Here is a 21446-nt window from a genome sequence, read left to right on the forward strand (position 1 = left end):
GTTGCATTTAGCTACTTTCAAGCTTTTAACTATAATCATTCAACTACTAGAGGTCCATAAACTCATTTAAATCAATCAAACTATGCAACCATACCCTCATACACATGCTGGCCGAAAATTAACTTGGTCCCTCAATAATTTATTTCATTTCATTTTAAGTTTATTTGTATGTTCTTGATGCTAGACACACACTAATTAAACTAAAAATTTGAAGTTTGCATTACTAACCTTGCTTGGAGGGTTTTTAGGCTTCCTTTTCTTTAAGTCTTTCTTATTCTTTTTACTCTCTAATGCTTCCTCAACATGTAAAGAGAATTTTTAATGCTGCGATTTGTAAATTTATGGAAGAGAGTAGGGAAATCTAAGCTTTTGTTTCCTTAATAATGGTGGAACATGGTGAAGGAATGGAGAGAGAGATGGGGCAGCAATGGCATAAGGAAGAAGATAATGAGATCTTTTTTTTTTTCTTTTTTTTTCTTTTATCTTGTTATGTCTTTGGAAGACCCAAAAATCCATTTAATCAAATTATTAATTATGGAATTTATGGCATCATGCATGATGTCATCTTCCTACACCTTTTTCATTTTCTCTTCTTTTTTTTTATTTTTCTATTAGTTCTTTGATTTAATTCTCGATTCTGAAATTTTCTTTTCTTTGATTTTATTTGACAGTTAGGTCATGAGTCAACTCTCGGGGTCAATTGACCTAATTGCCCCTCACCGGTTCAACCCGGTTTGCAAATAATTCAATATTTCTTTCAGCTCCCTGGCCTAATTATTTAACTGACTTAACAGTTCTTTTTCGTGATTTTCTCTTTTCCACTGTGGTTATAATAGTCATAAGGACCGCAACGTCACCTTTTACAGTTCAAAATTTGAGTTTAAAATGACTTCGCAGTCCTTGCCGAGAAGGTCACCCATCGTTGTGACTCTCAGCTCATTTAATTTCTTATGTTCTGTTTTTCTTATTTATACTTAACTAATTGACAATTACTAATTATTTGTGTTTATGGCTTATCTAGTTGTCATAAGTGTGGTTCTAATCCCCTTAATTGTCCGGACCGACACCGGTCACCGGAACAGTGAAATATACCAGGCTATACAAATAGAGGTGTTACAGAACGTAAGTAGAAATTAGGCTTTATTGATTATGATCCAAGTTTTTGATAACAACCTAAGGAAACAATAGGGTGAATTAACTTATTTATGCTTCATAAATTATTGTTCAGCTTAACTACTTTCTTTTCTTAAAGCAGTTATTAATTTGATGAGAATTGCTTAATATCAATTCAGTTAATAATTAGAGTCAATAAGAGTGTTGTGCTCGAATTGATGAGTATAGGGAAGCTAGGGGTTTACCTCGCTTTTTGGTAAATCTACATTAAGTATTCAATAAGATATAGTTGTATTTCTTTTGTTTATGATCGAATCAATGCATTGAAATGAGAATGACCTTGGACTAAAGTTTGTTTAATTTGAGAGTTTCATATTTAATTTTAGCTCTTAATTTCTGATTTCTGACTTCTTCTTTGGACTGGGAATTATACACCCCCCCCCCCCAACCTTTGTTTTTTTCTTTCCCCATTACACAAGTGTATGAAATTTTAGTAATTCAGTCTCTAGGGTTTAACCTAGATTTACCACTTGCTACAAAAATATATTTTATAGCTGGTAATTTCAGTTAATTTAAATTTTGGTGGATTCGACAACCATCATGCCACATGTCACCCTGTGAAATGACCAAATTACCCTTGTGTTTTAATTTTGAGTTCTCAACCCAAAATAATTATTTCTCCTTTTCTAATCAATTTATATCAAATATAAATTAATTAATTAATCTCTATTAATTACTTTCTCATAGTTAAATTCATATTTAAACACTTTAAATATAAATTTAACTTATACTATACATCCAATAACCTAGATTTGGTTTTAAGCCATGCTAGGGACTTTGCAATCTTATTGCAAACCAAACCTATTTCATTAATCAATTAAACTCTTTTATTAATCAATTAAATCACATTTAACTTGGTGATTATCTTGTGTCTGTGTGTGACTTACTAGGCTCATCACTAATTGACAATGAGATATGATATTAACTCTTAATATCATCAGAACTCTTTCTTACCATAAATGATTTCTCTAAATCATTTTTGGCATCTTATAGACTATGGTTAACACCTAGCATAGCATGCTATGGCTACCCAATCAGTAACAAGGAATACCTTTAAATGAACCTATAATCATATGTTACCATGCACTAGAATCTCTCTGTTACAAAATCTCAATTCCAGCTGGAGCCATGGTTAATGTCAAACTCCTTTTGCTACGAATATTATGTTCTCTTTTAATTTCAATTCTTGATTAAAAAGATTTTCTCATCAGAAACTTTTTTTTTAATTAAATCTGTCTGTCTTGGCTATGAACTTGAAACATCAAGAACAATTAAATGAACATAAGACTTTATTCCTATTTACTTAGGGTAACATATTCCATCTTAATCAACACCTACCTCTATATATAACTAGTAGGAGCCAACACATGCCCATATACCCATACACAGTACAAGTATGAAAGCAATATCAAACTCAAACCACTTATATACAAGATAACTATGTTATCTCAGGTCTAAAGATTATATGCACTGATATGAGTTACGACAATGCATTTACGAGAGTAAACTCCACGTGCTTATCATAAGTGTCACTGGTTCGGCCTACTTATCATGCATAAGTGCCTATCATGTTTGTTATATGGCATGCGACTCACCATTTCGTCTTATTTACATCTCATATAAATAACTTGGGAAGAAACATGATTACAATCGTTCTGGATAATTCATGTCCTTATTATGAAGTATCCTCAATTGTGAATCAATTTATGATACTTTGTGCTAGAAATACTGTCACTCATATTATTAACAACTTAAAAATAGAATTTCTAACAAAATATCAATGGACCTTTTCTATTATACATAAATATGTTATGCAAACGAAAAAGTGAAAATGCCTTTTTATTAATAAAACATGTACAAGATACATACTAAATGATATGCTCTAGGGCATACTATTAACAATGATTAAGTTGGAAATGGTATAATTATGGTGATTATATCATGGCCCTCTATTGAGGCAATTATTTTAAGAAATTTTAAATACTTGCATTATTAGATTTATAAGCTTGGATATGATGTATTTATTTAAGAGATTTTCTTAAGAATAATTGTTAAGCATATGATGTTGTAAGTATGTAAATGGTTGGTGGCCAATAATGGATGTGCCTGAGGTCATTAAAATTGTTTGCATGCCTACTAGCTCAATGGGATTAACTTAACTAATGAAAGATAAATCAATAATGGATGTGATTGAGATTTTGAGCATTAGGGACCAAATAAATGATTAAACCTCACATGAGATGTGATGGGCAAGGAGTTGCTTACTTATAGTTTATTGTAATTCCAATAATGGATGTGCCCGAGGATGATCAATAAGACTATAAGAATTCAATCAACCAATAGAAATCCATCCAACTAAGATTTCCGTTTCCTACTATAAAAGTGTAAGATTCGCCAAGTTAGAGGGATGACCAATTTGATTAAAAGACCATAATCATTTTAGTTAATTAGTTGATACATTTACTAATTAATCTTGTTATTTTCTGTAGTTTATTTTCTAGATAATCATGAACACACAATAACCACCACCATTCAATATCCTTGTGAGCATACTTGATCACAATAGGTTGACTGGACCTAACCTTTTTGATTTGCTTAGAAATTTAAAGCTTGTCCAGAACCTAGAACAATCTAGAACATATTGGATATGTTCTAGATTCAAAGATTCCTGGTCCCTTGCCTCCAGGGGCCACTCCAAAGGAATCAGAGACTTTAGATAAGTGGAAGAGCATGATATGAGAGCTAGATGCCACATACTTGCTGAAGGAACGGAAGCGTGAAAAACACAAGTTTATACCATTGAATTCAAAAATTTTCACCTAGGGTCACATGCATCATGCAAGATTTATTTTTATCTATTTGATTTCAATGATAAACAACATATTAAAACTCTTTTAATATGTTTTTGGATCTGTATTTGCCATTTAAGATTTTAAAATTAATCAGATTAATTTTAGAACCCTAGATTAAATCAAGAACGATTACACTAACCTCTTGATGCACTGCAGCGTATCTGCGCTTTTGAGATTCGTCTTCAGGACACTAGATGTTGTCCCTCTAGCTTGTCCACACTAAGAACACCTATGGCAGCCCTTGAACAGCTTCTAAAGTTTTTCTATTAATTAGAAATTCAAGTTCTGCCTTTTAAGAGATTAGAGATGTAAACAGGATACTAGAAACAATTTCTAGCGTTCTTAATTCAAGAGATTGATGGCTAATCTCTTTGAATTGATGAGAGATGAAGAAGAATAGATGAAAAGCCTCAAGGTGGTGTGACAAAGGAGAGGAGTGGCTGCTCATTCTTTTTCTTTTCATAACCACACTTAAATAGATAGGTTAACACATTAAACTCTTGCCACATGTCACCCTTTGATTAGCTCTAGGTTTAAGTGACCCAATCACATTGTGCCAAGTGTCAAACCTATATTTAATCTTGATTTTAATCATCTTACATGATTAAAAAATATTTGGCAAGCTAATGTGTAATCCCATGTGTCACCATCTCATGGTGCCACGTGTCACACTATGAAATGACCAAAATGCCCCTGTGTCATAATTTTGAGTTCTTAACCCAAAATAATTATTTTTCTTCTTCTAATTAATTTATATCAAATATAAATTAATTAATTAATCTCTATTAATTAATTTCTCATTAATTAAATTCATATTTAAACACTTTAAATATAAATTTAATTTATACTACACATCCAATAATCTAGATTTGGTTTCAAGTCATGCTAGGGACTTAGCAATTTAATTGCAAACCAAACCTATTTAATTAATCAATTAAACTCTTTAATTAGTTAATTAATTCATATTTAAATAAGTGATAACTTGTGTATGTGTGTGACTTACTAGGCTCATCACTAATTGGCAATGAGACATGATATCAACTCTTAATATCATCAGAACTCTTTCTTACCATAAATGATTTCTCTAAATCATTTTATGAACCTCATAGACCATGGTTAACACCTAGCATAGCATGCCATGGACACCCAATTAGTAATAAGGCTTACCTTAAATGAACCTATAATCATATGTTACCATGCACTAGAATCTCTCTGTTACAAAATCCCAACTCAAGCTGGAGTCATGGTTTATGTCAAACTCCATTTGCTATGAATATTATGTTCTCTTTTAATTCTAGTTCTTGATTAAAAGATTTTCTCATCGAAACTCTTTTACGAATAAATCTATCTGTCTGGCAGAACTTGAAACATCAAGAACAATTAAATGAACATAGGATTTTATCTCTATTTACTTAGAGGAACAGATTCCATCTTGATCAACACCTACCTCCATATATAACTAGTAAGAGCCAACACATGCCCATATACCCATACATAGTACAAGTATGAAAGCAGTATTAAACTCAAACTACCTATATACAAGATAACTATGCTATCTCAGGTCTAAAGATTATATGCACTGATATGATTTATGACAAAACATTGACAAGAGTAAACTCCATGTGCTTGTCATAAGCGTCACTGGTTCGGCCTACTTATCATTTATAAGTGCCTATCATGTTTGTTATATGGCATGAGACTCACCATTCCATCTTATTTATATATCATATATAAATAACTTGTGAACAAACATGAATACAATCTTTCTGGATAAGTCATGTCCTTATTATGAAGTATCCTCGATTGTGAACCTATTTATGATACTTTGTGCTAGAAATATTGTCACTCATATTCTTAACAACTTAAGAATAATATTTCTAACAAAATATCAATGGACCTTTTCTATTACACATAAATATATTATGTAAACGGAAAAGTGGAAATGCCTTTTATTAATAAAAATATGTACAAGATACATACTAAATGATATGCTCTAGGGCATACTACTAACAATCTTTCACTAGCACTAGAGCCATTCATTATAATATCTTAGACCTATCTTCTCAAGATGTCGGTCTAACTGAGTCTGTGACATAGGCTTAGTGAATGGATCAGCTGGATTTTCAGCTGATGCTATTTTCTACATGGCTATATCGCCTTGCCCAACTATATCTCTGATAATGTGGTAGTGCCTTTTTATGTGTTTGGATTTTGGGTGAGACCTTAGTTCCTTAGCCTGTATAACTGCTCCATTGTTGTCACAGTGTAATGGAACTGCTGACTCAATGGAAGGAACTACTATAAGTTCTGTCACGAACTTCTTTATCCAAATAGCTTCCTTTGCAAAGATCTCGATGCAAAGAATATACTCGACCTCGAGTGGAATCTGCAATGCGTGCTCGCTTGGAACTCTTCCAACTGACTGCACCTCCATTACAAATGAACACATATCCAGAGGTAGACTTTCTATCATCGATATCTGATTGAAAATTAGAATCAGTATAACCATCCAATTGCAAGTCTCCACCTCCATAAATCAAGAATAAATTCTTAGTTCTTCTCAAGTACTTAAGGATATTCTTGTGACTATCGATGTTCCAAACCTGGATTGGATTGATACCGCTAGTCAAACTAACAAAGATATGCTATATTCGCCTAGTACACAACATTGCATACATTAAACTTCCAATAGCCAAGCTTATGGAATCTGGCCATCTTATCTCTTTCTTGTGTGTCTTTGGAGACATCTCTTTAGAAAGGTGGATACCATGTCTCACTGGTAACAATCCTCTCTTGGAATCAAGCATGTTAAACCTCTTTAACACCTTTTCCAAGTATAGACTTTGGGATAAACCAATTATTCTTTTCACTCTATCTCTATAGATGCGAATCCCAAGAATATAGGTTGCCTCCCCTAAGTCTTTCATGGAGAATGTATTTGACAACCATACCTTTATAGTTGTCAACATACCTGTGTCATTACCCATCAACAGTATGTCATCCACATATAAGACAAGGAAAGTGATAGCACTGTCACTAACCTTCTTATATACACATGGCTCATCCTCATTTTTGATAAAACCAAAGGATTTAATGGCTTCATCAAAACGGATGTTCCAACTCCTCGAAGCTTGTTTCAACCCATAAATGGATCGCTTTAGCTTGCATACCTTGGAACCATCTTGGGATTCAAAACCCCTAGGTTGTTCCACGAAAATGTTTTCTTCAATGTATCCATTGAGAAAAGCTATTTTGACATCCATCTGCCAAATCTCATAATCATAGTATGCAGCCATTGCTAATAAAATCCTAATTGATTTAAGCATGGCAACAGGTGAGAAAGTCTCCTCATAGTCGATTCCTTGCCTTTGGCGAAACCCTTTCGCTACTAGCCTTGCCTTATAGGTCTCTGCCTTTCCATCAGAACCAATTTTCTTTCTTAAAAACCCATTTGTTCCCTATAGGTACAATACCTTCAGGTGGGTCAACAAGATCCCAAACTTGATTCTTATACATGGAATCAATCTTGGATTTCATAGCATCAATCCATTTTGAAGAGTCTATATCTGATATAACTTCTTCATAAGTAAGTGGATCATCTCCATGATCTACTTCTTCATGAGTAGACAACTCTTGTTCTTCTTCATGAAGAAAACCATATCTCACTGGTGGGTGAGATACCCTGGTTGTTCTACGAGGAACAACTGTAGATGTTTCATCAACGGGTATAGGTTGACTAGATGGATCTATATCCATCTGATCTGTTGGTTGGTCAGAATTCTCCAATTCTAACTCTATTTGCCTTCCTTTGCCTCCTTCTTGAACAAACTGTTGTTCAAGAAATGTGACATCTCTACTTATCACAACCTTTTGTGAAGTAGACAAATAAAAATAATATCCAAAACTATTTTTTTGGATATCCAACAAATCGACCTTTTTCTGATCTGGTCTCCAATTTATCAGTGTTCAGCTTTTTGATATAAGCTGGACAACCCCAAATCTTAACATGCTTAAGACTTGGTTTTCTTCCATGCCATATCTCATAAAGTGTGGAAGAAACTGATTTTGATGGAATCCTATTTAGAATATACAAAGCTGATTCTAATGCAAATCCCCAAAAGAAGATTGGTATATCAGTATAGCTCATCATACTACGTACCATATCCAATAGGGTACGATTTCTCCTTTCAGATACACCATTCAGTTGTGGTGTTCCTGGAGGAGTCAGCTGAGAAACAATGCCATGCTCTCTCAATTATTCATTAAATTCAGTACTCAAATATTCACCTCCACGATCTGATCGAAGAGCTTTAATACTCTTTCCTGTTTGATTTTCTACTTCAGATTTAAATTCTTTTAACTTTTCAAAAGATTCATGTTTGTATTTCATCAAATACAAATACCCAAACCTTGATTTATCATCAGTAAAGGTAATAAAATAATGAAAGCCCCCTCTAGCCATTTCCTTAAATGGACCACATACATCACTATGTATTAGCTCCAAAATATTTTCAGTTCTTAGCCCTTGTCCAACAAAGGGTGATCTAGTCATTTTGCCCTGAAGGCAAGATTCACAAGTTGGAGTAGGCTCAGAGCCCAATGAGGATAGAATCCCCATTTTCTCCAGTTTTGCAATCCTATCTTCTGCAACAAGACATAACCTTAAGTGTCAAATATATTTTGAACTTGAGTTGGTTTTCACCATGGCATTGCATTCTTTTAGATCACTTGCATTCAATTTGTGTTTGTCATTATTATCCAAATAATAAAGGCCATCATTCATATAACTTGAACCAACATATTTATTTCAAAATAAATATTGCAAACATCATCTGTGAACTGAAATTCATAGCCATTTCTAGTCAAACTAGATATAGAAATGATGTTCTTAAAAGCATCAGGTACATATAAAATATTATCCAAACACAAAACATGTCCAAACATGTAAAGGATTTAGATCCTATGGCTAAAGCTTCAACGGTTGAGCCATTGCCAATCCGGACTCTAATATCTTGAGAACGCAAGCTGCTACTATTTGCTAGTTCCTGCATATCATTAGAAATGTGAGAACTGGCACCAGTATCTAAAACCCAAGCTGTAGATGAACTATGAGTATCATCAGAATCTAAATAACAAGATATGGACATACCTTCCGAAGGTGTATCCTTCTTGTCCTTCAGAGAAGCAAGATACTCTGGGCAGTTCCTTTTCCATTACCCATCCTTTTGGCAGTGGAAACACTTTCCTTTGCCTCCATCAGCTTTAGTCTTCCTTTTCTATTTAGCTATTTTCTTGGAAGGACCAGGAATCTGAGGTTTCTTTTTCTTATTGCCCTTCTTCTTGTTGGACTTTCCAGCAGAAGAAGATGCAACCAAAGGTACCTCTTTTCCTTTATTGCCTGGCATATTCTTTTGGGCAATAACCAGCATGTTGAGTAAACCAGCTAAGGTGCATTCCTATTTGGTCATATGGAAATTTGTCACAAAATTCCCAAAAGTCTCAGGAAGGGACTGAAGGATCAAATCCGTCTGTAGTTGGAAATCCATGTTGAAGTCAAGATGTTCTAACTGTTCAATCAGCCGAATCATCTTGTGGACATGATCCCCAACATTTTATCCCTCAGACATCCTCATACGGAATAGCTATCAAGATATCTCATACCTAGCATTCCTGCTTTGCTCACCATACAACTCTTATAGGTGAAGGAGGATCTCACTCACACTCTGCATGTTCTCATGTTGCTTCTGTAACTCATTACTCATGGAAGCAAGCATGTAACACTTAGCTCTCATATCATGCTCCTTCCACTTGTCCAAAGTTTCATGTTCCTCTTGTGTGGCCTCTGGAGGTAAGGGACCAGGAACATTTGAATCTAAAACATATCCTATATGTTCAAGGTTCAGGACAAGTTTCAAATTTCTTAGCCAATCAGACAGATTAGGTCCTGTCAACCTATTGTGATCAAGTATGCTTGCAAGGATATTAGATGGTGGTGGTTGTTTTGTGCTCATTTTTATCAGAAAATTAACTGCAGAAAATAACCAGATTAATTAGTAAATGTATTATGTAATTAACCAAAATGATTATGGTCTTTTAATCAAATTGGTCCTCCCACTAACTTAGCGAATCCTACACTTCCAAAGTAGAAAATGGAAATCCTAGTTGGATGGATTTCTAGTGGGTGATTGAATTCTTATAATTCTATTGATCATCCTCAGGTACATCCATTATTGGAATTACAATAAACTATAAGTGAACAACTCCTTGCCCATCACATCTCATGTGAGGTTCAATCCTTTACCTAGCCCCTAATGCTCAAAATCTCAGGTACATCCATTATTGACTTATCTTGCATTAGTTAAGTTGATCCCATTGAGCCAGTGATTATGCAAATAATTTTAATGTCCTCAGGTACATCCAATATTGGCCACTAAACCATTTACATATTTACAACATCTCATGCTTAACAATTATTCTTAAGAAAATCTCTTAAATTAATTGCATCTTATGCAACTATTTAAAATTTCCTAAAATAATTGCCCCAATGGAGGGCCTATGTTATAATTACTTTAATTATAGCATTTCCAACTTAATCATTTGTTTGGAAGATTTTATGGTCATTCTAATTACTATTAAGGTCTCACTTTGCACATTATCCAATTAGCATGCATATATCATATAATAGCATACATTCCCATACATCTCATGCATTCATGGATAAGCAATAAATATGGTATGATCATGGACTTTCTAAGGGATTCAATTCTGAGCCACCAAGAATTGAATCAGGGCATTCCTAGGTGCATTTCATTCATTCATTCATTTTACAAGAGTTGCTGAAGGAGTACATAATCAACACTTGATCTTGAATTCCTCCCACTGGTCCCACCAATGCTCTTGACCTCCTTGAACTTCTTGCAATCCAATATTACATGGTAATCCTTGGCATACCAAGGCGAATTTACAAGAACTTAAATAAATGAAATTACAACCCAAAAATTATTACAAACTTAATAATACATGCCCAAAATAAATTAAAACAAATTAATTAATTTACAATCCCAAAGAAACATAAAAGAAATAAATCCAATCACATTGGTCTTTTAAGAGATTAGAGATGTAAACAGGACACTAGAAACAATTTCTAGCGTTCTTAATTCAAGAGATTAATGGCTAATCTCTTTGAATTGATGAGAGATGAAGAAGAATAGATGAAAAGCCTCAAGGTCGCGTGACAAAGGAGAGGAGTGGCTGCTCGTTCTTTTTCTTTTCATAACCACACTTAAATAGCTAGGTTAACACATTAAACCCTTGCAACATGTCACCCTTTGATTAGCTCTAGGTTTAAGTGACCCAATCACATTTTGCCAAGTGTCAAACCTATATTTAATCTTGATTTTAATCATCTTACATGATTAAAAAACATTTGGCAAGCTAATGCGTAATCCCATGTGTCACCATCTCATGGTGCCACGTGTCACACTATGAAATGACCAAAATGCCCCTGTGTCATAATTTTGAGTTCTTAACCCAAAATAATTATTTTTCTTCTTCTAATTAATTTATATCAAACATAAATTAATTAATTAATCTCTATTAATTAATTTCTCATTAATTAAATTCATATTTAAACACTTTAAATATAAATTTAATTTATACTACACATCCAATAATCTAGATTTGATTTCAAGTCATGCTAGGGACTTTGCAATTTAATTGCAAACCAAACCTATTTAATTAATTAATTAAACTCTTTAATTACTTAATTAAATCATATTTAAATAGGTGATAACTTATGTATGTGTGTGACTTACTAGGCTCATCACTAATTGGCAATGAGACATGATATCAACTCTTAATATCATCAGAACTCTTTCTTACCATAAATGATTTCTCTAAATCATTTTATGAACCTCATAGACCATGGTTAACACCTAGTATAGCATGCCATGGCCACCCAATTAGTAATAAGGTTTACCTTAAATGAACCTATAATCATATGTTACCATGCACTAGAATCTCTCTGTTACAAAATCCCAACTCAAGCTGGAGTCATGGTTTATGTCAAACTCCATTTGCTATGAATATTATGTTCTCTTTTAATACCAGTTCTTGATTAAAAAGATTTTCTCATCAGAAACTCTTTTCTGAATAAGTCTATCTGTCCTGGCCAGGAACTTGAAACATTAAGAACAATTAAATGAACATAGGATTTTATCTCTATTTACTTAGAGGAACAGATTCTATCTTGATCAACACCTACCTCCATATATAACTAGTAGGAGCTAACACATGCCCATATACCCATACATAGTACAAGTATGAAAGTAGTATTAAACTCAAACTACCTATATACAAGATAACTGTGCTATCTCAGGTCTAAAGATTATATGCACTGATATGATTTATGACAAAACATTGACAAGAGTAAACTCCATGTGCTTGTCATAAGCGTCACTGGTTCGGCCTACTTATCATTTATAAGTGCCTATCAAGTTTGTTATATGGCATGAGACTCACCATTCCATCTTATTTATATATCATATAAATAACTTAGGAACAAACATGAATACAATCTTTCTGGATAAGTCATGTCCTTATTATGAAGTATCCTCGATTGTGAACCTATTTATGATACTTTGTGCTAGAAATATTGTCACTCATGTTCTTAACAACTTAAGAATAATATTTCTAACAAAATATCAATGGACCTTTTCTATTACACATAAATATATTATGTAAACGGAAAAGTGGAAATGCCTTTTATTAATAAAAATATGTACAAGATACATACTAAATGATATGCTCTAGGGCATACTACTAACACTTGCTTCTATAACTAATGAGTTACAGAAGCAAAATTAGAACATGCAAAGTGTGAATGAGATCCTTCTTCACCTATGAGAGTTGTATGGTGAGCATAGCAGAAATGCTAGATATGAGATATCTAGGCACCTATTTCGCATGAGAATGTCAGTGGGAGAGAATGGGTGAATCATGTCCACAAGATGATTTGGCTCATTGAGCAGCTGAAACATCTTGACTTTCACATGGATTTCTAACTGCAGATGGATTTGATCCTTCAGACCCTACCTGAGTCATTTGGGAATTTGGTGACAAATTTCCATATGACCAAGCAAGAGTGCACTCTGGCTGGGTTACTTAACATGCTGGTTATTTCCCAAAAGAATATGCCGGGCAATAAAGGAAAAAAGGTGGCTTTGGTTCCATCTTCCTCTTCTGGAAAGTCCAAGAAGAAGAAGGGCAATAAGAAAAAAAAACCTCAATTTCCTGGACCTTTAAAGAAGATAGTCAAACATAAGGGTAAGTCTGAAGCTGACAAAGGCAAAGGAAAGTGTTTCCGTTGCCAAAAGGATGGCACTAGAAGAGGAACTTCCTAGAGTATCTTGCTTCTCTGAAGGACAAGAAGGATAGACCTTCAGAAGGTATGTTTGTTTCTTGTTATTTAGATTCTGATAATGCTCATAGTTCACCTATAACTTAGGTTTTAGATACTGGTGCTAGTTCTCACATTACTTTTGATATGCAGGAACTAGCAAGTAGCAGCAGCTTGCAGACACGAGATGTTAGACTCCGGATTGGCAATGGCTCAACTGTTGAAGCTTTAGTCATAGGATCTAAATCTTTGTACATGTATGGATATGTTTTGTATTTAAATAATATTTTGTATGTACCTAATGCTTTTAAGAACATTATTTATGTATCTAGTTTGACTAGAAATGGTTATGAATTTCAGTTCACAAATGATGTTTGCAATATTTATTTTGGAAATGAATATGTTAGCTCGGGTTATATGCATGATGGACTTTATTATTTGGATAATAATGTTAAATACAAATCTAATGCAAGCAATCTAAATGAATGTAATGCCATGATGAAAATCAACTCAAGTTTCAAATATATTTGGCACTTAAGATTAGGTAATGTTGCAGAAGATAGGATTGCAAAGCTGGAGAAAATGGGGATTTTATCCTCATTGGGTTCTAAACCTACTCCAACTTGTGAATCCTGCCTTCAAGGCAAAATGACTAGATCACCTTTTGTTGGATAGGGGGTTAAGAGCTAAAAATATTTTGGAACTTATATATAGTGATATATGTGATCCATTTAGGGAAATGGCTAGAGACGATTTTCATTATTTTATTACCTTTACTGATAATAAATCAAGGTTTGGGTATTTGTGTTTGACGAAATACAAACATGAATCCTTTGAAAAGTTCAATGAATTTAAATCTGAAGTAGAAAATCAAATAGGAAAAAGTATTAAAACTCTTCGATTAGATCGTGGAGGTGAATACTTAAGTACTGAATTTGATGAATTCTTGAAAGAGCATGGCATTATCTCCCATCTGACTCCTCCAGGAATGCCACAATTAAATGGTGTATCTAAAAGGAGAAATCGTACCCTATTAGATATGGTACACAATATGATGAGCTATACTGATATGCCAGTCTCCTTTTGGGGATTTGCATTAGAATCAGCTTTGCATATTCTAAATAGGATTCCATCAAAATCAGTCTCTTCCACACCTTATAAGATATGGCATGGAAGAAAACCCAGTCTTAAACATGTTAAGATTTGGGATTGTCCAGCTTACATTAAAAAGCTGAAGACTTATAAATTGGAAACCAAATCAGAAAGGTGTTAATTTGTTGGGTATCCAAAAGAAAGTTTTGGATATTATTTTTGTTTACCTACATCACAAAAGGTTGTGGTAAGCAAAGATGCCATATTTCTTGAACAATAGTTTATTCAAGAAGGTGGCAAAGGAAGGCAACCAACAAATCAGATGGATATAAATCCATCTAGTCAACCTATTCCTGTTGATGAAGCTTCTACTATAATTCCTCACAGATCAACCAGGATATCTCATCCACCAGAGAGATATGGTTTTCTTTATGCAGATGAACAAGAGTTGTTTGCTCATGAAGAAATTGATCATGGAGATGATCCTTTTACCTATGAAGAAGCTATATTAGATATAGATTCTTCTAAATGGATTGAAGCTATGAAATCCAAAATTGATTCCATGCATAAGAACCAAGTTTGGGATCTTGTTGACCCACCTGAAGGTATTGTACTTATAGAAAATAAATGGGTTTTCAAGAAAAAGATTGTTTCTGATGGAAAGATAGAGACCTATAAGGCAAGGCTAATAGTGAAAGGGTTTCGCCAAATGCAAGGAATCGACTATGAGGAGACTTTCTCGCCTGTTGCCATGCTTAAATCAATTAGGCTTTTATTAGCAATAGCTGCATACTATGATTATCAGATTTGGTAGATGGATGTAAAAACAGCTTTTCTCAATGGAAACATCAATGAAAACATTTTCATGGAACAACTAATGGGTTTTGAATCCCAAGATGGTTACAAAGTGTTCAAGCTAAAATGATCCATTTATGGTGTAACACCCCTATTTGTATAGTCTGGTATATTTCACTGTTCTGGTGATCGAAGTCGGTCTGGACAATTAAGGGGATTAGAATCACACTTAAGACAACTAGATAAGCTATAAACACAAATAATTAGTAATTGTCAATTAGTTAAGTATAAATAAGAAAAACAGAACATAAGAAGTTAAACGAGCCGAGAGTCACAGTGATGGGTGACCTTTTCGGGAAGGATTGCGAAGTCGATTTAAACTCGAATTTCGAACCATAAAATGTGACGCCACTTGCGAACATAGTAGAAAAGAGAAAATCATGAAAAAGAATTGTTAAGCTAGTCAAATAATTAGGTCAAGGAGCCGAAAGAAATATTGAATTATTTGCAAACCGGGTTGAACCGGTGAGGGGCAATTTGGTCAATTGACCCCGAGAGCTGACTCCTGACCTAACTGTCAAATAAAATTGGAGAAAAGAAAATTTTGGGATCAAAAATTAAATTAAAGAACTAATGGAAAAATAAATAAAAAGAAAGAAAATGAAAAATGTGAAAGGAGATGACATCATGCATGACATCATGCATGATGCCATAATTATTATAATTAAAATTTATTTAATTTAAATTTGTGGTCTTACTAACTCATAAAAGAAAAGAAAAAAAAAAAAAAAGGGGACTTCATCTTCCATTGCCGCCTCTCTCTCTCCCAAGTTCTCTCTCTCAAATTTTCCTCCATGAAAGCTTATTCTTAAGCTTTCTAAACACTAAATTGCACCGTAAATCCTTTAATTTTCTTGAAGAAAAATTATAAGCAAATCTTGGAAAGAATGTTAAAGGAGAAAGAAAGAAGAAAAAGTTGAGGGAATTGAAGATTGAAAAGCTTCATTCAAGATTAGTAGCTAAATTTGGAATTTATATTTTAATTATTGTATTTATAGCTTAACTAACCTAGAATTATGCTTAAAATGAAATGAAAATAATTGTTTGAGGACTAAAGAAAAATTTAGCCAGCCTATGAGGGGAGTGACTTGCTTGTGTTTCAATTGAATTAATTATGTTAGGAAGCTTAATTGAAGGTGGAAGTGATGTTGGCATGCTTATAATTGATTAAATGTAATGAATATGTGAATTAGGGTTTTGGCATCTAGGGTTTTGGAAGCCAAAAATTGGAAGAATGGTCAAATGGTGTGTTTGACCTAGTTTGAGGTGAGAAATGGTCATTTGTGACCAAATAAAGTGTGTTGGAAGTGTTGGAATTTAGTTTAAATTCGGATTGAATGTGGTCATGCTGCAGGCAGCAGGACTAAGGTCCCTTTGAGGGACCAAAACTGAAAATTTACAAGTCCAATTGGTATGAGACCAATTGGGAATGAAAATAGACACAAAATGACATAATTTTTATTTAGGAATCATGCCTAAAAAGTGACCAAACCTAGTGAACAAATTGACCAAATCCGGATTTTCTCTGTCTGACTTGTAAAAAAATGACCAAATGAATTTGGCCATAACTTGGGCTAGGCAGGTCTAAATGACCTGAAATTTTACCAGTGGATAGTTGAGATATAGACCTAAAACTTTCATGAAGAACACAAACCCAAATTATGCCATTAACCAAGTCATTTGGCCACCCAAATTTGGTGACCTAAAACTGCCAGAACCAGAATTTGCCCAGAAATCTGGGTTAAGTCCAATCCGAAAGCCATGATTCAAATGGCTATAACTTGAGCTACAAAACTCCAATTGGAGTGATTCAAAAAGGAGAATTAAGTGAATACAATAGGGAACATTTTCTATGAAGGAAGTTCTGCCAAATTCTAATAGAAAAATGAAAAATGGAACAGTGCAACTTAAGACACCAAAACTGGAAATTTGCAAATTTGCCTAAAAGACATAGAATTTGAGTAAACAACCAAAACCAACAAATTTAGTTACCAAAATGTGGTATGTGGGTGAAGTTGGAATTCCCATACCTATTAAGCCTTAGAAAGTCAACAAATTGACTTGAATAGTATAGTGAATTGTAACCCCGAAACACAAAATTTAAAGAACGTTAAGTTTAGCATATTAAAGCTAGGTATAAGTAAATTTGGAGTTATGATAAATGGTGATACTGAAACACTGTGAAACTGTGTGTTTCAGTGGAAAAGAATACCGGGAAAGAACCCGAGGAATCGAGTCAAGGCCAAGAGGGGACTCGCTTAAGGTTTGTGCACAACTAACTATTTTGTTGCTTTTCACTTCTAAATTGATTTGAACAAGTTTATTTTATGATTTATAAATTTTTCTGTGTTGAGAATTTTATTTTATTGAATAAAATTGTATAATTTAAATATAAATTTTCGTATGCATTTAAGGATTTGTTGCATGGTTTTGAGGTTTGTAAATTTTAAGTTTGATGTGTTGCCAACCTTGAGCATGAATTTATGATGATTAAATATGTTGATGTTTTATAAACACTTTGTAAATAGAAATTGTTTTGAATATCATTTGAAACCACAGTTGACATGGCAAAATATGTTGTGAATTCTCATTAGCTTGTCTAGTGAGATATCTCCTCCACTAGATGGGGCGAGTTCCTTCCTCTCTAGCTTGCCAGTTGGGGAAGAGTTTGAATGAGTACTCATATATACTAGCTAGTCTTTGTTCCTCCATTTTAGCCTCAGTTATTGGGAGAGTGAGAAATGTTGTCGTGTACAACACGGCATCTATTTGAATTTTAGGTCATGGGTTCAACTGTGTGAATTGTTGGCAACGCCCTTTAAATTATGCATAGTTTGATAAATTGTGGTTGAAATAAATAATTTGTCAGTGATTCAAAATATTGTTGTATTGTTTCGGGATTTAAAAGAAATATAGATAAATAGTTGCTATTTGATCAACATGTTATTCAAATGAATAATTTGCATGAATGAAAATATTGATTTCTGAATGTTATGAATTTTGAAGAATTTAGAAATTTTAAATTTTTATTTGTTATGAATTGTCAAGCATAACTTGTATTAAGTTTTAAATTATTAGTTTGTGCACCACTGAGTTCACCACTCAGCGATAGCTTTGTATGCTGTCGTAGGTGAAAGAAAATATAAAGTAGCTGAGCAAGATTACTAAAAGGCACAGTGAGACTATCTTCGGGTATATCATAGGTATACCCTTGTAATTTAGATTTTGATGTAATTCTCTAATTATATGTATGAAATTTACTTTGAGCAGTTGTACCAACTCTTTTGTAATATATTTTTGGATTGTAATGAAATACAAATTATTATAAGGTTATCTTGAGATTTTATGTATTTATAAAGTTTTGCACTACTAAATTTTTAATGATCCCATGAATGTGAAAATTAATTTGTTTACCTTAATGAGATATTTTAATATTTGATTTAATTTACACTGTGTATTGAGTGGTTTATGCGGATTTGTGAAATGAGATTGAATAATGGAGTTGGGATTGAGAAATATATTGAGAGTGTCTTTATTTTCAGATTTTGAAGAACTGTTTTCTCAAAATATAGACGGCACTCTGCCGAAATTTCTATAAAATTTGCGAAAAAAAAAATAAATGGGACAAAAATTTTACTAGATTTAAAACTTTGAATAAATGATTTTAATATCTATTTAGAAATGCTCACCACTTATAAAAGTAAGAAAATTATTTTAAAATCCCTTGTAGTATATTTAATGGGTTACCGATAGGCGAAGTACGATAATTCATTAGGTGTACTAGGAAAGCATATTTCATCTTATGAGAAGTAGGGTGTGACATGTTTTAGTGATATCAGAGCAAATGTTTTAAAGTAAATTTTGAACTGTGAATTTGAAATATTTTTCGATAAGTACAATTGCCCGAATGTTTAATACATATAGTACATTTACATCATAAATATGAACTAGCGTGGAGAAATCTCCTTATGTTGGTTGTACGGGAAATAGAAAAAAAAAATCTTGTAAATAGATATGGACAAGGAGGATAAAACGGTAGAGCAGTCTGATACAGCTAACGTACAAGGAGAGGCCCTAGTTTTCACAGAGCGTTGGAGGTCTAACGGCACTGTCCCTCCTATACAAATTACTGCACAAACGACCCAGCAAATGGCCATGTTCTTTCAGCAAATGAGTGATAATCTGTCAGTCCAGGCCCAAGTAAAAACCCAACCCCCTCAAGAGCAGCATGAAAAAGAGAAAAGTGGGAAACCCATTGGTCAAAGTTCGACTAGTAATTTAAAAAAGAGAAAAGATTTTGAGGGACCCCGAGCTCTTAAGTATGACAGAGGCAGATCTTCAGGGCGGAAGCAATCAAGAACCATTCATCAAAGAACCAGAAGTTCCTACCCTATCCGTATCTGTGACGTTTGTGGAAAATTTCATAGGGGTATTTGCCATAGGGTCACTGGAGCCTGCTTCAATTGTGGTGGAATTGGACATTTCGCCCGAGATTGTACTAGCACACGTCGATTTATGCCACATACTACACCAGAGGAATCAGTTCAAGATTCTGATTTTAGAGGCTCATTAATAGTTAGTAGGAGCAGAGGTAGAAGTAGAGACAACACTTCGGGTAATCCTCGCACAATGGACAAACCTGAGCAGAGGAATACATTAGAAAAGGGAACGCCATGCATCGAGGGGAAGAAGTAGAGACTTCAGATATAGTTGTCACTATGTTCTTAACTTGTGAAAGGAATAATTATGTACTATTTGATTCCGACTCTACTTGTTTATATGCTAATGCTAAAATTATATGTTCTACTGCTATTCCCTTGCATGGAGATAAATTTTAATGTGTTAGTAATTAGTCTTTTAGGATAAGAATTGCGATAATAAGTGTGATTGGAATTAATTTTGGAAAAAGTTTCTAGTGAGAGACATCTCCTAGACTACGATAAATTATAAAGTTAATTAGTAAGCTTAATTAGGTAAGGCAAGAGGACCCAAAAATAAGTTATAGCAATATACCTGCCCTAGATGGAAGTAAACGTACTACTGTTGATAGATGTCAATAAGTACCATAATCAAAATAAGTTTAAGATATTAGTGGATTTGAGAGAAATAAGATATAGGGAAGTTTTATCTATTGGGATGTATCATAGTAACTATGCAATATTCTTGATGTTTGTGCTGTAAGCTGCGGATTATAGTGCTGACTTGAGATTTATTGTGTAGAGCTACGTACTACCCAATAGTACATAAGGATAAGAATAGTTATAAATGACTTTCGCTCTGGTACAAATATACCAGAATAGAGTTTTATTACTATTACTGAGTTTGAAAATCCTAATTCAGGATTTAAACTCTATAATTAGAATATCAAAAGATCATGGTTGCAAGATAGTGAGAGTTAAAGACTCCGTTACCCTAGCATGAATTACAGTACATCAAGAATTGTTATGGGACTAGAGATTTTAGCATGGTAAAAATTTAAAAACAACACCTATAGGGCTAAGTCATCCAGTCTCTGATATGGGGTTTATAGTTGTTTTGATATTGCAATGGATCTTTTGCTCAAAGTTTAGTAGGGAACAGTATTCTATTTGTGTAGCAGTAAGACACGAAATATAATTTTGTTCCCCTAAAAGAGACAAGATGTTATGGATGACAATTATAACTTATAAAATAGTTAAGAAATGATATTCTATTGATAACAGTAATTCGATAGGAACTAGTTGGCCAGGTATTCTTTAGGAAGAGCACAATTTTATTGTGCGGATCATAAGGATTAGATTAGAATTCAAGTGAAACTTTTCAATAGCATGGGAAACAGGAGAGTTCGGTAGACTCCCTTCTTAAGATTAAAGAATTGTTTATGGTTGAAAAAAATAAAGGGTAATGATCGCAAACTAGCATAAAATAAGCTATAGAATATTGATAGATAAAAGAGTTGTGGAAGTAAAAATTAGAATAGATGGTGCGAATGTAATAAAGAAACGTTATGAATATTAGTTAAAGTGTTGACTAGAATGGTTAGAGGACCAAATCAAAGTAATATTATAGTATAGTGGATTTATTAGGGATGATAAGAG

The sequence above is a fragment of the Hevea brasiliensis genome, chromosome 17, assembly GCF_030052815.1.
Source record: "Hevea brasiliensis isolate MT/VB/25A 57/8 chromosome 17, ASM3005281v1, whole genome shotgun sequence".
NCBI lineage: Eukaryota > Viridiplantae > Streptophyta > Magnoliopsida > Malpighiales > Euphorbiaceae > Hevea > Hevea brasiliensis.